An 11,631-nucleotide genomic window follows, 5' to 3' on the forward strand; every position below is an offset into this window, starting at 1 on the left:
AATTCTAAAACAGGGCTCTGGTGATGATTGTACAATTGTATAAATTTTACTGAAATTGTCTGACTCTACCTTTAAACTGGGTGAATTCTATGGTATGTAAATTATGCCTTAATAAAGCTGTTTATTTTTAAAGATTTTATCCATTTGTTTTAGAGAGAGAGAGAGAGGGAGAGAGACAGCAGGAGAGGGAGTGTCAGAGCGAGAGGGAGAGAATCTTAGAGTCCGCACTGAGCACGGAACAGCCCGACATGGGGCTTGTACCCAGAACACTGAGATCATAACCTGAGCTGAAACCAAGAGTCAGATGCTTAACCGACTGTGCCACTCAGGTGCCCCTTAATAAAGCTATTTAAAAAGAGAAAAGTCATTCACTGAGGGCAAGGTTAAAGACAGAAGACTATCTAGAAAACTCAGAGTACATTCTCTGGTGTTTGTTCCTTCGACTCTCATCTTCAAAAGTCAAGCTCCTTTAAAAATAAACACGAAACCACCTCTCCGTAGAAAGGCCAGAGTAGTGGCACATCCTTATGCAGTCTGACTCAGCAGACACAGAATGTAGCATGAGGAAATCACCACAATTAGCAAATGCATTCAGGTTGTGCGAACTGCTCAGTTGGCGTGAGAATGGATGGGGTACCCGCTTTATACCTGCGTGACATGGGGTCAATTCTAGCGTGTTTTTCCAAGACAAACAATGACAAAATGCAGTCGGCCTCAAAGAGAAACTGCAAGCTCCCTCTTCAGGAACAGAAAAGTTGTTCCTAATTTTTAAATTGCAGTCCCCACTCCCACCCCCTCAAAGTTTCTAAATTCATAGAGTCTCTCCTCCACCCCTCCTTCCGCCAGTACTCCTCACTCCATCCTGCAGAGGGAAGGCGATGGCCAAGCATTTATCAAGGACCAAGCTGCAGGTCCCCCACCCTGTTCTTCTCTTCCTACCTCTAGCTCAGTCCTACACCATGAGGCGCCTCATGTACACAGCTGCGGACACCCCCACCTTCACACCCAAGCTCCACCTTATTACTCTGCCATCCCCCACAAACAAACTCACCTTGGCCATCCCTCAGGCCTTGGGCCACACAGCACCCTAGTGACCAGATCCACACTTGAGGGCATGGAACCAGGGAAGAGGCTGGCGTAGACCCTGGAAATGGACTTAGGGCCATCTGGGCAGGTACTTTTGGAGCCCTGATATGGAAAGTGTGGTCTAATAGGAAGGAGGAACACAGGGCAGGTCTTCTTGGCTGAGAGGAATCCTTTAACCTTTGAGGGCAGGGCTGGAGGTGGTCAGGGTGGGGGGCTCTGATGCCATGGTCCGAGGGCAGTACTGATTATCTTGAGAGATTGTATGAATAGGCTTCCTGATATTCATCCATCCCGGTGATTCTGGAATGAACCCTGCTTAGTCATGGTTTTTGATATACTGCTGGATTCCATTTGCGAATGTTCTACATAGGAATTTTCCATCCGTATTCATAAGTGACATTGATCTCCCGTCTTCTTTATTTGTGCTAACATTGTTGGGTTTTGATATCAGGGATTTGCCAGTTTTGTTAATTGAATTGGGAAGCTTTCCATCTTCTTCTGTGTTCTGTAACAGTTATTTTGTTCCTTCTAATATGCTAGGCATTTATAAAAAACATACCCACTGTAAAAAATTCAAACCATACAGAAAAAGCAAAAAATTCTCCTCGGCTCTCCTTTCATACCTTATGTCCCTGCTGAGAAGTGACCCATTATCGATTCACTGTGTGTTCTCTTTGTTCCCATACATTCATGTATCTATATATAACGTGGTACTTTTATTTATTTATTTATTTTTTTACATAAAAGGGATTAAATTCTATATACTGAATTGCAAATTTTTAGGTTTTATGTTTTCTTGTTTTTGTTTTGTTTTGTTTTTACTTTATAGCTTCACGTCTTGGAGAACTCACCATCAAGTCAGTCCATATAGAGCTATTTCATCCTTTTAAAATTCTATGTAATAGGGCACCTGGGTGGCTCAGTGGGTTAAAGCCTCTGCCTTTGGCTTGGGTCATGATCCCAGGGTCCTGGGATCGAGTCCCGCATTGGGCTCTCTGCTCGGGAGGGAGCCTGCTTCTCCATCTCTCTCTGCCTGCCTCTCTGCCTACTTGTGGTCTCTAGCTGTCAAATAAATAAATAAAATCTTAAAAAAAAAATTCTATGTAATAGTTTATAGTATGGGCATATTTAAAACTATTTCCCATTTGAAGGACACTCAGTGGGTTGGAACTACTTCCATGAGTAATACCCGAGAAAATTCACTTCCTCTCTGGCCAGCATCTGCCATGAACACACATAATTTCTTGCTCAGTTTAGGAGCGAAAGAATTGCATCTTCTTGCTGTTCTAATTTGCACTTCTTCCTACAGCCAATCATGTGTTTATGTGTTGGCCACGTGGAAATCCTTATCTATGAATTACTTGTGCCCATTTTTCTCCCATTTCCCACTTAGCTGCTCTTTCTTTTCTTATTGGTTTGTTGGAGATTTTCCTTTACTTTGGAAAAAATGGTGGCCAATATTTTCTCCTAACCTGTTGCCTTTCCATTAATTTTGTTTTGAGTCTGCATGAAATCCATTATATTTTAATGAGTCAAACTTGTGAGTTTTTCCTTTATGCTTTTTCCCCCTAATTTCAATGTCTACTATCAGACCCACCTCTAAGAATAATGAGAAATTTTCATATTCAGTCATCAAGAGGGCCCTTCCAAAGAGCTATTCTTTAAATACTTATTGGACTTTTATTAAGAGGACAGAAAGAAGCTATATTTTTTTTTCTTCTCATTATAGTGGAACACAGCTTTCTTCATATACCGCATAAGGGATTTAGCCCATGTGCTGAATGTCACAGAGCATCTTAGCTTATAAGCATTATCTGTCCATTAGTCTTCTTTTGCTCACAGACTCACAAAGGATGAACATGACCTACAGGATTATGTAAAAGCCAGCTTCAAGGCAGGGGGGCTCAGGACTCTGAGAAAGATGGGCACCCACAGGGCACATGGGAGCACAGACTACCAATGTGGGCGGACATTCTAACTCCCCAGTCTTCCTTATTCCCACCATAACCTGGTATCTCCCAATTATGCTTGTTTGGGGGACAAGGTGCTAAAACATGGGTTAGGTGTTGGACTCGAAGTCTGTTTCTTTATTACAGTCAGAGTTTGGGTTCCATTGTCTAAACTTCTAAGCCAGTAAATTGAACTTCTTTTACTTCTCTCTTGACAATGCCATCCCAGTTTAAGTTAGTGCTAGGTGCTCAGTAGCTTTCTGGCAACAACTCCTGGGGCACCTAGGTGGCTCAGTTAAGCATCTGCCTTGGGCTCAGGTCATGACCCCAGGGTCCTGGGATCGAGCCCTGGATTGGGCTCCCTGCTTGGTGGGAAGCCTGCTTCTCCCTCTCCCGCTCCCCCTGCTTGTGTTCCCTCTCTCGCTGTTAAATAAATGAATAAAAGCTTTATAAAAAGACAAAAACAAAAACGGAAAAACAACTTCTCCTCCCCCCTCCTTCCCCTCCCCGTCCATTTCCCCCTCCTCCCTCCCGTCCTCTCTCTCCTCCTTCCAGAAAATGAGCAGCCCTTTTGAGGGAAGGCAGTGGTTCTCAACCAGGCGATGCACCACAGATTCAACTGAGCAGTTAAAAAAAAAAAAAAAAAGAAAGAAAGAAAGAAAGAAAAGAAAAGAAGAAAAAAGAAGCTCCTGGGCTCTACCCTACATTTGCTGAAACAGAACCACCAGGGACAAAGGCATGAATTCTGGAATGTTTAACATGTCCCCAGGTGACAAGCGCTGTGCAGCCAGGGTTTCGAAGACCCAGCACTTGAATTTGAACGTATGATACTCTCCTTGAAGAGCGGTTGAATCACCCAGTGGGGATACAGTCAGCCGATGTGACAAATTCTCCAGGACGGATGACCCAGTTTCTTCAGCAGCAAAATGACATGAAAACCAGAACAGGGGAGTGGAAAGTGTGATAAGTGAAAAGACTTGAAACATGTCAGTTTGATGCTCTGTGCAGACCTTGCTCGGGTCCCGATTCAAACAAATCCCAAATAGACATTTCCTGAGACGACTAGAGGAAACAGCACGGATTATTTCATAATAAGGAATTATTGTTAGTTTTGTTGGATGCAATATGGGTATGACGGTTGTTTAAATAAAAAAAAAGTCCTTATCTGCTAAAGATAAATACTGACGTATTTATGGATGAAATAATACATCTGAAATTTCCTTTAAATATTCCAGGGGGAAAAAAAGAAAGCATGTGTGGAGGGAAAGATGAGGCGAGAGACCCAGAATGTTGTTAACTATTGAAATGGGACGGCATGTACGAGGGGGTTCTCTGTACTATTTTCTCAACTTTTGTAGAGGTTTGAAAATTTCAATAATGAAAACGTTTTCAATTTTTTTTTTTGCTTGTTATTTATTTATTTTTTTTAATTTACGTAATCTCGACACCCCACATGGGGCTTGAACTCACAGCCGTGAGATCAAGAGTTGCAGGCTCCCCCGACTGACACCAGCCAGGTGTCATAAGAAAACGTTTTAAAAGGACGATTGGGACGGTGGGGGTGGGTGGGAAGGGAGGGCACCTGGGTGACTCAGTCGGTTAAGCATCTGCTTTTGGCTCAAGTCAAGATGCCAGGGTCCTGGGATGGAGCCCTGAATGAGGCTCCCTGCTCAGCTGGGAGTCTGCTTCTCCCTCTCCTTCTGCCTCTGCCCCCCACCCCCACCCCACTACCATGTGCTCTCTCTTTCAAACAAATAAATAAAATCTTTTTTTTTAAATTTTATTTATTTGACAGAGAGAAATCAGAGCTAGGCAGAGAGGCAGACAGAGAGAGGGGGAAGCAGGCTCCTGCTGAGCAGAGAGCCCGATGCGGGGCTCGATCCCAGGACCCTGAGATCATGACCCGAGCCGAAGGCAGAGGCCTAAACCACTGAGCCACCCAGGCGCCCCAATAAATAAAATCTTTTAAAAAAAGAATGGACCATCGTATCCGTGAGGATCTGGAGACCAGAGCTGCTCCCATGCCTGGCATTCCTGACCCCGCCTCACCTGGGCCTCGCCAGTACCTCCATTCTCTGAACCTGGTTCCAGAAGCTTTAAAGGAGTTCCTCCCAAGGTTCCCTTACCGATTTCTTCCTCCCCCATCCAGGGAAGTGTCTCGTGGCTGACATTTCCCATCCTCCATAATGTACTGAGACCCTCGTCCACCCTGGAGCAAGAGGCCTCATGGTCAGAACCACAGCAAGCACCGGCCCCTTTGACCTTCAAACCTGACCTTCAGGCCTAGCCTGTGGTGTCCCCAGTGCTGCCTCCATGGCCCCCTCCATCGGCTCCTTCGGCGGCGCTGCAGAAAGTGCTGGAATGGAACAACGGGGAAATGAGTTCCAAGGGTGGCCAAAGAGCCGAGCCGCAGATCTTTCGGAGGGGAAGGAGGAGTGTGGCCAACAGATCAAGTCAGTGAAGCAAAAAGCCAGAGTTGCCTCGTGCTGGAATCACTGCGGGGGAGAAGGACAGGACGTGGGAGTGTAGCCTTTGTGCACTGGGAACCGGGGGGTCTGTGTCTTGTCTTGCCTTGTAGGGATCTTGTTTCTCAAAGTCGGGTTTCTTGATTTTTAACTTGTGCGTCGTATGTGTGAATGCGTCCTAAAAATGACGAGAGGCGAGGGTGTTGGATTTGCAGTGACTGTTCGAACACCCCGACACGGGTCCTGCTGGGGCTGCCCGTCCTCCTTGCAGGCAGAGTGAGTCAGAGGCCGTCATCCACCTCTCGAGCTCCCACCTCTCACGTCCAAGTCCACTGGATCACACTCGGGAGAACCCGTCCCCCTGGCCTCCCTCACCTGGCCGCTTGCCTTTTCCTGGACTTGGTCATTTCGGTGCCCATGCCCCAGCTCGCTGCATCTGCCCTCACTCCCTCGTGACACTACCCTCACCTCCAACCCTCTTCCAAGCTCAGATCCCTCTGCCTTCTGATTTTGCTCAAAAGCAGGTAGAACGGGGAGTGGCAGGACTCGGGGAGGCTGAACCTACAGGCCCCCGACTTTCTGGGTTGGCGACTTGGCCATGCTCCTTTGGTTTGGTTTTTTTCTTTTCTTTCTGCTGGGCAGAGAGGGGCCGCAGTCTTCTCTCAGCTGGCTGACATCACCTCACCTTTGGGCCAACCATTGTTTCATGCGCTGATTCCGTGGGGAAGCAAGCTTCGAAACCCCTCGTCCGGCAGCGCACGGCGGAGGGCAAGGGGGAGGCACCATGCGGCTTGTACCAAAATCAAGCAGTGTGCCAACAGCGTTTTTCTCCACCACCTCAATCATCCTCCTCGAGCTGGTCCTGCCTGGGTTAACCTTGACATCCCCGAAAAGACAACCAGCAGTAAGTCTGGGGTGTACCCAGCAATTACGTTTAGGCGCATAAACTCTGGGGTCATGTTCCTGTTACCGCACGTAGGTAGTGTTGGTGGGACCTTGGCCAAGTGATTTAGCTCCTCCCAGCCTCAGTTCTCTCATCTTTAAAGTGGGCAGATTAGTAGAACATGACATGACATGTCTTCAGCCCCCGGCATCGTGGGGGGGGGGGGCATGGTAATTGTTCAGCAGCGTTACCACGACGGAAGTCATCTCACCGGTCTTCAGAAAACTGCTCTAGCTCCAGAGTCTGTGGTCAAAGAGACTGGGGTTTTAAGAAATTAGGAGCATCGAGGAGGGGCCTCTGGGAATTCAGGGCAGAGACGGGTGGGAGTCCAGGGCTCATCCTTCCTGGCTTCACTTGGGGGACCTGAGGCTGGTCCAGGCTGGGGGATCAGGAGCTGGTGGGCTCGAGTCAGATGCCCCAGGAAGAGCCAGCTTGCTCTGTAGCCGCGCACCCAGCAGATCACCCGGGAAGCTGGGGGCGTAGCTGTAGATCACAGCACAGGACCCCGAGACCTACCCCCAGGCCATTATGCCGGGAGGTGCCAGACCTGGGCACCCGCGGTTTATAATGCTTGTCTTGGGTTTCTCAAGTCAGCAGGACGGGGCACACCCTGTGTACCCGAGGCTCAGGGCGTGCGGTCCTGGAAGAGGCAATCCTTATTGTTTGGAGTGATTAGAAGACAAGGGGCACCAAAGCCACCCTTCATCCTGAGTGTGCTCTGCGGCTGGCCTCTGAATACCTGAGTCTGGGGCTCTGGAGGGCTCCTCAGAAATCCTGCCACCTCGGGCTGGAAGGAGACAGTGAGGTCCCCCTGCGGTGGCTCTGGGGGATCGCTGATATTTACGATATTTACGTGGGTCTCTCGGAATCCCAGGGCTTGGCTTCTTGTCCTGCCCTTCTGCCTTCCTGATTCTTGGGAGGCTGAGCCCCCAGCCTCTGGCCAGGACAGGTTCTGGGAGCTGGGGGATCGCGTCTGCGGGGGCTCCCCACTTCGAATCCTGCCCAGCCTCGGGCTCATCGGCACCTGGCCAGCCTCACCTGGGCTGGAGGAGCGCAGGGAAGACGCGTATTCTGGACGGGGCACAAATGAGGAGAGCCAGCAGAGGCGGCCCTTGGGGGCGGCTGCGGGATGGGAAGGATTTCAGGGGGCTCCGAGGGAAGAAGGGGAGAGGAGGCGGGAGGAGGGAGGGTCACGGGATCGACGAAGGGAACTGGCCAGCAGATCTCTTCCCCCACATTCCTCCCGGCATTTTTTTCGTTCCCTTGGTTATAGAAGAATAGCAATTAGCAAATTCAGTAAAAAGAGCCAGAAATGGAGATTGTTTGCGCATTCGGGGGCCAACATGCGTTAGCGAAGGAATGTGACCAGAACTATATATAACCCCTCTCTCGGCCCACCCACCTGTCCGGCGGAGTGAGCGATGGTCTGTTTGTTCTGGGCTGGTATGTGGCTCACTTCGCTCTGGGAGCCCACCATCTGGGCCCGAGCCTCGCAGCCAGTAGCTCTCGGTGACCATATATGGCAAAATGATATATGTGATAAAAAGAAGCCAAATTCTCCAATTGCGTCAGCCCCCGGAGCACGCAGGCTGCCTGGCTCGAACCCCTCCCGGGCCGGCTCCCCGCCTCCCGCCCCCCAGCCTGGCTCCGGAAACCCCAGCGGCTCAGCGATTGGCTGGGGATGCGGGGGAGGGGGCAGGGGGCGGGGCCTCCACGCCTCGCCCCGCCCCGGCCAGCTCAGGCCGGGACAGACAACCCCGCGTGTTTGGGGTGGGGACGGTGATTAGGGGAGGCCCCACGCCGCTGCGGTGTGTTTGATCCTGGCCCTAAACCAGGAAGATTAGAAGTTGGGTGATGAACCCACATTCTTTCCGGAAAACAGCCTAGTGTGGGGCCAGTGCGTATGTGGGTAATGGGGCAGGGGGCACAGTCACCCCCAAGTCCGAGGATATCATGAACCCTCATTCCTCGGACATCTCTGCAATCCCTGTGACCTTAACCCACCAGGAGAACGTTTACGCTAGATTGCTTAGCTGGAGGAAAGAAAAAAAAAATTTTTTTTTTAACCTTCTCTAATTCTTTCTTCCCCTCTGCCCTGTCTGCAACCGCCAAACCTCACCGCTGGGCTCACCCCGGCGCCCCGAGTCCCCACTCTGGGCCAGGCGCTACTGCTGGGGGCTGGGGGAAGGTGACCAGCGCAGAGGAGGGCCTGGCCCTCTCCAGCAGCTCGCCCTGGGGCAGAGATGAGTCCCTGACCATTGCTGTCAAGGGACATGGAGCCCAGACGCGGGGGCCGAGGGGGGTCCTGGGAGGAGGGGACACAGGACAGGCCCTGGTCTCCAGGCTAAGGAGAAAGAGCAGGAGTCCGGTGAGTGTGGGGAGATGCGGGCAGAGGCCCGAGGAGGGAACCTTCTCCAGGACGCACTAAAGGGGTGGACCTCTGCCTGCTTCCCAGCCTCCTGTGGCCCCTGAGCCCACGCCCCCGAGCGCAGGCACGCACCCACGGCCCGGGGCCAGCACCCGCACACGCGCACACGCGCACACGCGCACACGCGGGCGTGCACAACACACAGGACTGTGCGCCGAGACGCGTGCTCATGGCCACCCATTGCGCCATCGTCGCGTGAACAAGGAAACGTAGCAGAAGGACGAAGGGCACAATGAAGCACAAATGAGAACCCGGCAGAGAAGGCGGGCCTGGGGAAGGCGCTCGGCCAGGAAGTCGGCGCGGGCGCGTGGGCGGGAGAGCCGAGGTTGGAAGGGGACGAACATTCTGGCAGGCTCCTCGGGCTCCCCCTTTGGGGAAGGCACAGACGGCAGTGGAGACAGCTGGTCAGCAGAGGTGGGGTGGGGGGCCTGAGCAGAGGCTAGTAGCCCAGCCTCCCACCACTGACCAGCTCAGCTCTGGGTGTGTGTGTCTGTGTGCAGGGTGGTGATGGGGGCGGGGTCAACACCCACTTTCTGACAGCCGCCACTCCTGGCCCCTCCTACAGCTCCCCTTCTCTGAGCTACCACAGAGGCTGGGACACTGGCCTCAGGAGGTCCCTGGGAAGCTGCTGTGTGTGGCCCCGCTGGAAAATAGCGTCTGGGGGCCCTGCCTGGCTTTCTGCCCTCCAGGGTGCCTACACTGACCAGATGTGTCCCTGAACGTTCTAGAAGGCGTGAGAGCCTGTCCTGAGGGGTGACTATCATCAGTGACCATGCCTTTAGAGACCCATGTCCCCTGAGCATTCAGAGAGGAGGATAAGATTTTAGGGTATGGTTCAATTGCTGCTTCTTCCAGGAAGCCCTCCTTGGTTTCCCGGGGCTAGGCCCTGCCCTCTCCTCTGTGCTCATTCAGACACCACAGAGCAGTGGGATGCGCCCAGCGGGAACAAGGGGCAAAGCTCAGGATCTCTTCTGACCCAGACTAGAAGTCACACATCATCGCCTCCGCTGTATTCTGTTGGCCTCACTGAGCCACCGTGATAGGATAAGGGAGGGGACTACACAGGGGCACAGTTACCAGGAAGTGAGGATCTTTAAGGGCCATCTTGGAGGCTGGTTACCAGAGTCACCAAGTCTGGGGTAATTTGTTAAGCAGCCATAGATAACGAAACGGTGCATGTCCTCGCAAGGGGACCTGGGCCCAGGGTGACAGGCAGATAAGGCTGGGTGGGACTAAACTCCAGGTCTCTATATTAGACGGGATTCTTCCCATTGCCAGAGGGGAAAAAAAATTCACTTTGAGACGAAGAGCAGAAGGCAATTTGTTGGCTCACGTAACAGAAAAGCCCAGAGAAATAGTCCTGGTTTCAGGAATAGCCGAAACCAAGATTTTAGGAGAAATCACCCCATAAATTGCCAGAGGGCAGGCCCCGGCAGGTCGGAGGTGTTTGGAGGAGGAAGAGGTCCGTCCCAGACACAGAATGCTGGGTCTGGGAGCTCCACTGCGCTATTCTGTCCATTTCGGCGTGGATGTGTTCAAATGTCTACAACGGAAGTGAAAACCGGCCACCAAAAGTCAGGTTGGGGATGCCTCTTAGGAGGATGTCACTTTGTGGGTCTGTCTTTGCACACACACGGTCAACCACAGGCATGTGCACACAGTATTCTCATAGCACAGAGAGATTCTGGGCATCGTTGCCCCAGGAACATCACTGGACACACGTCCTCTTTCCCCAGAGTCCCCAAGACTTTCCTGAGGGCCAGCCCTATGCAATGGCCCTCTTCCGTTACAGGAAGTCCATTTCCCTCTGACCCCCGTATCTATTCTATCTGCTGCCACCCAGTAATCGGTTCTGATTGAGGGCATCTGCCTTGCCGAAGAGGTTGGGCCACTTGGCTTCTTTGGATGCGGGAACAGATTCTGAGCACAAGCGTGACGTCTGTCCTGTTGACCGCGCTCTGTGCGGTGCTCGGGACCAGGCTTGGCACACAGCAGATGCTCCGTAAATATTTGTTGAATGAATGAAATATTTTCAAGAAAAAATGGAGTTGGGAGGACACAGTAGGTCCAGAGCTAGAACAGGAAGCAACCCCAGGGACCACCAAGGCGGTGTTACAGGCTTCCTCCCTCCTACCGCAGCTCACTCTAGGTTCCCGCCATCCTACAGCCTCTCCCCTGCTTCCTCTGCTGGCTTGTCTCCCTGACTCCCGATTCTCAGGCCCTGCCTTCCAGGAACCCCATAGCGTTCCTGAGCCCCTTCTCTTACGTATTTAACCACTTCTTCCAAACTAGCCTCTTCCCATCGACATCTGAACATTCCCTGGGTTCTCCTGCTGAAATAACAAACAGGTCCTCTCTCTGCACACACGTCCTGTTCCAGGCACTGCCCACCTCCCCTTCCCAATCCGAGTCTTCAAAGGGTGTCCCAAGATATTCTGTGTTCCCTTCCCCACCTCACACTCCGTCCTTCCTCGTTTCGCTCTGGCCTCCCCCTCCGCCGGCCCTCTGGAATCCCAGCGACACCCTAGTTGCCCACATCCCCATGTTACACGAACCCTCAATCGCGTTAGACGCAGCGGAACCATCTGTTCGTGAAGTCGTCTGGTCCCGCTCCCATCCCTCCATCTCAGCCTCCTTCCCAGGCTCTTCCCTTCTCTCAGGCTGGTGGCATTTCTCAAAGCCAGGCCCCAGGGACCCCGTGTTGTCCCCTCTGTCCTCTCTCACCGGTCGGATCATCTGCATTAGGTATTAAGGCTCTTC

The sequence above is a fragment of the Martes martes genome (assembly GCF_963455335.1).
Source record: "Martes martes genome assembly, chromosome: 16".
In the NCBI taxonomy this organism is placed as follows: Eukaryota; Metazoa; Chordata; class Mammalia; order Carnivora; family Mustelidae; genus Martes; species Martes martes.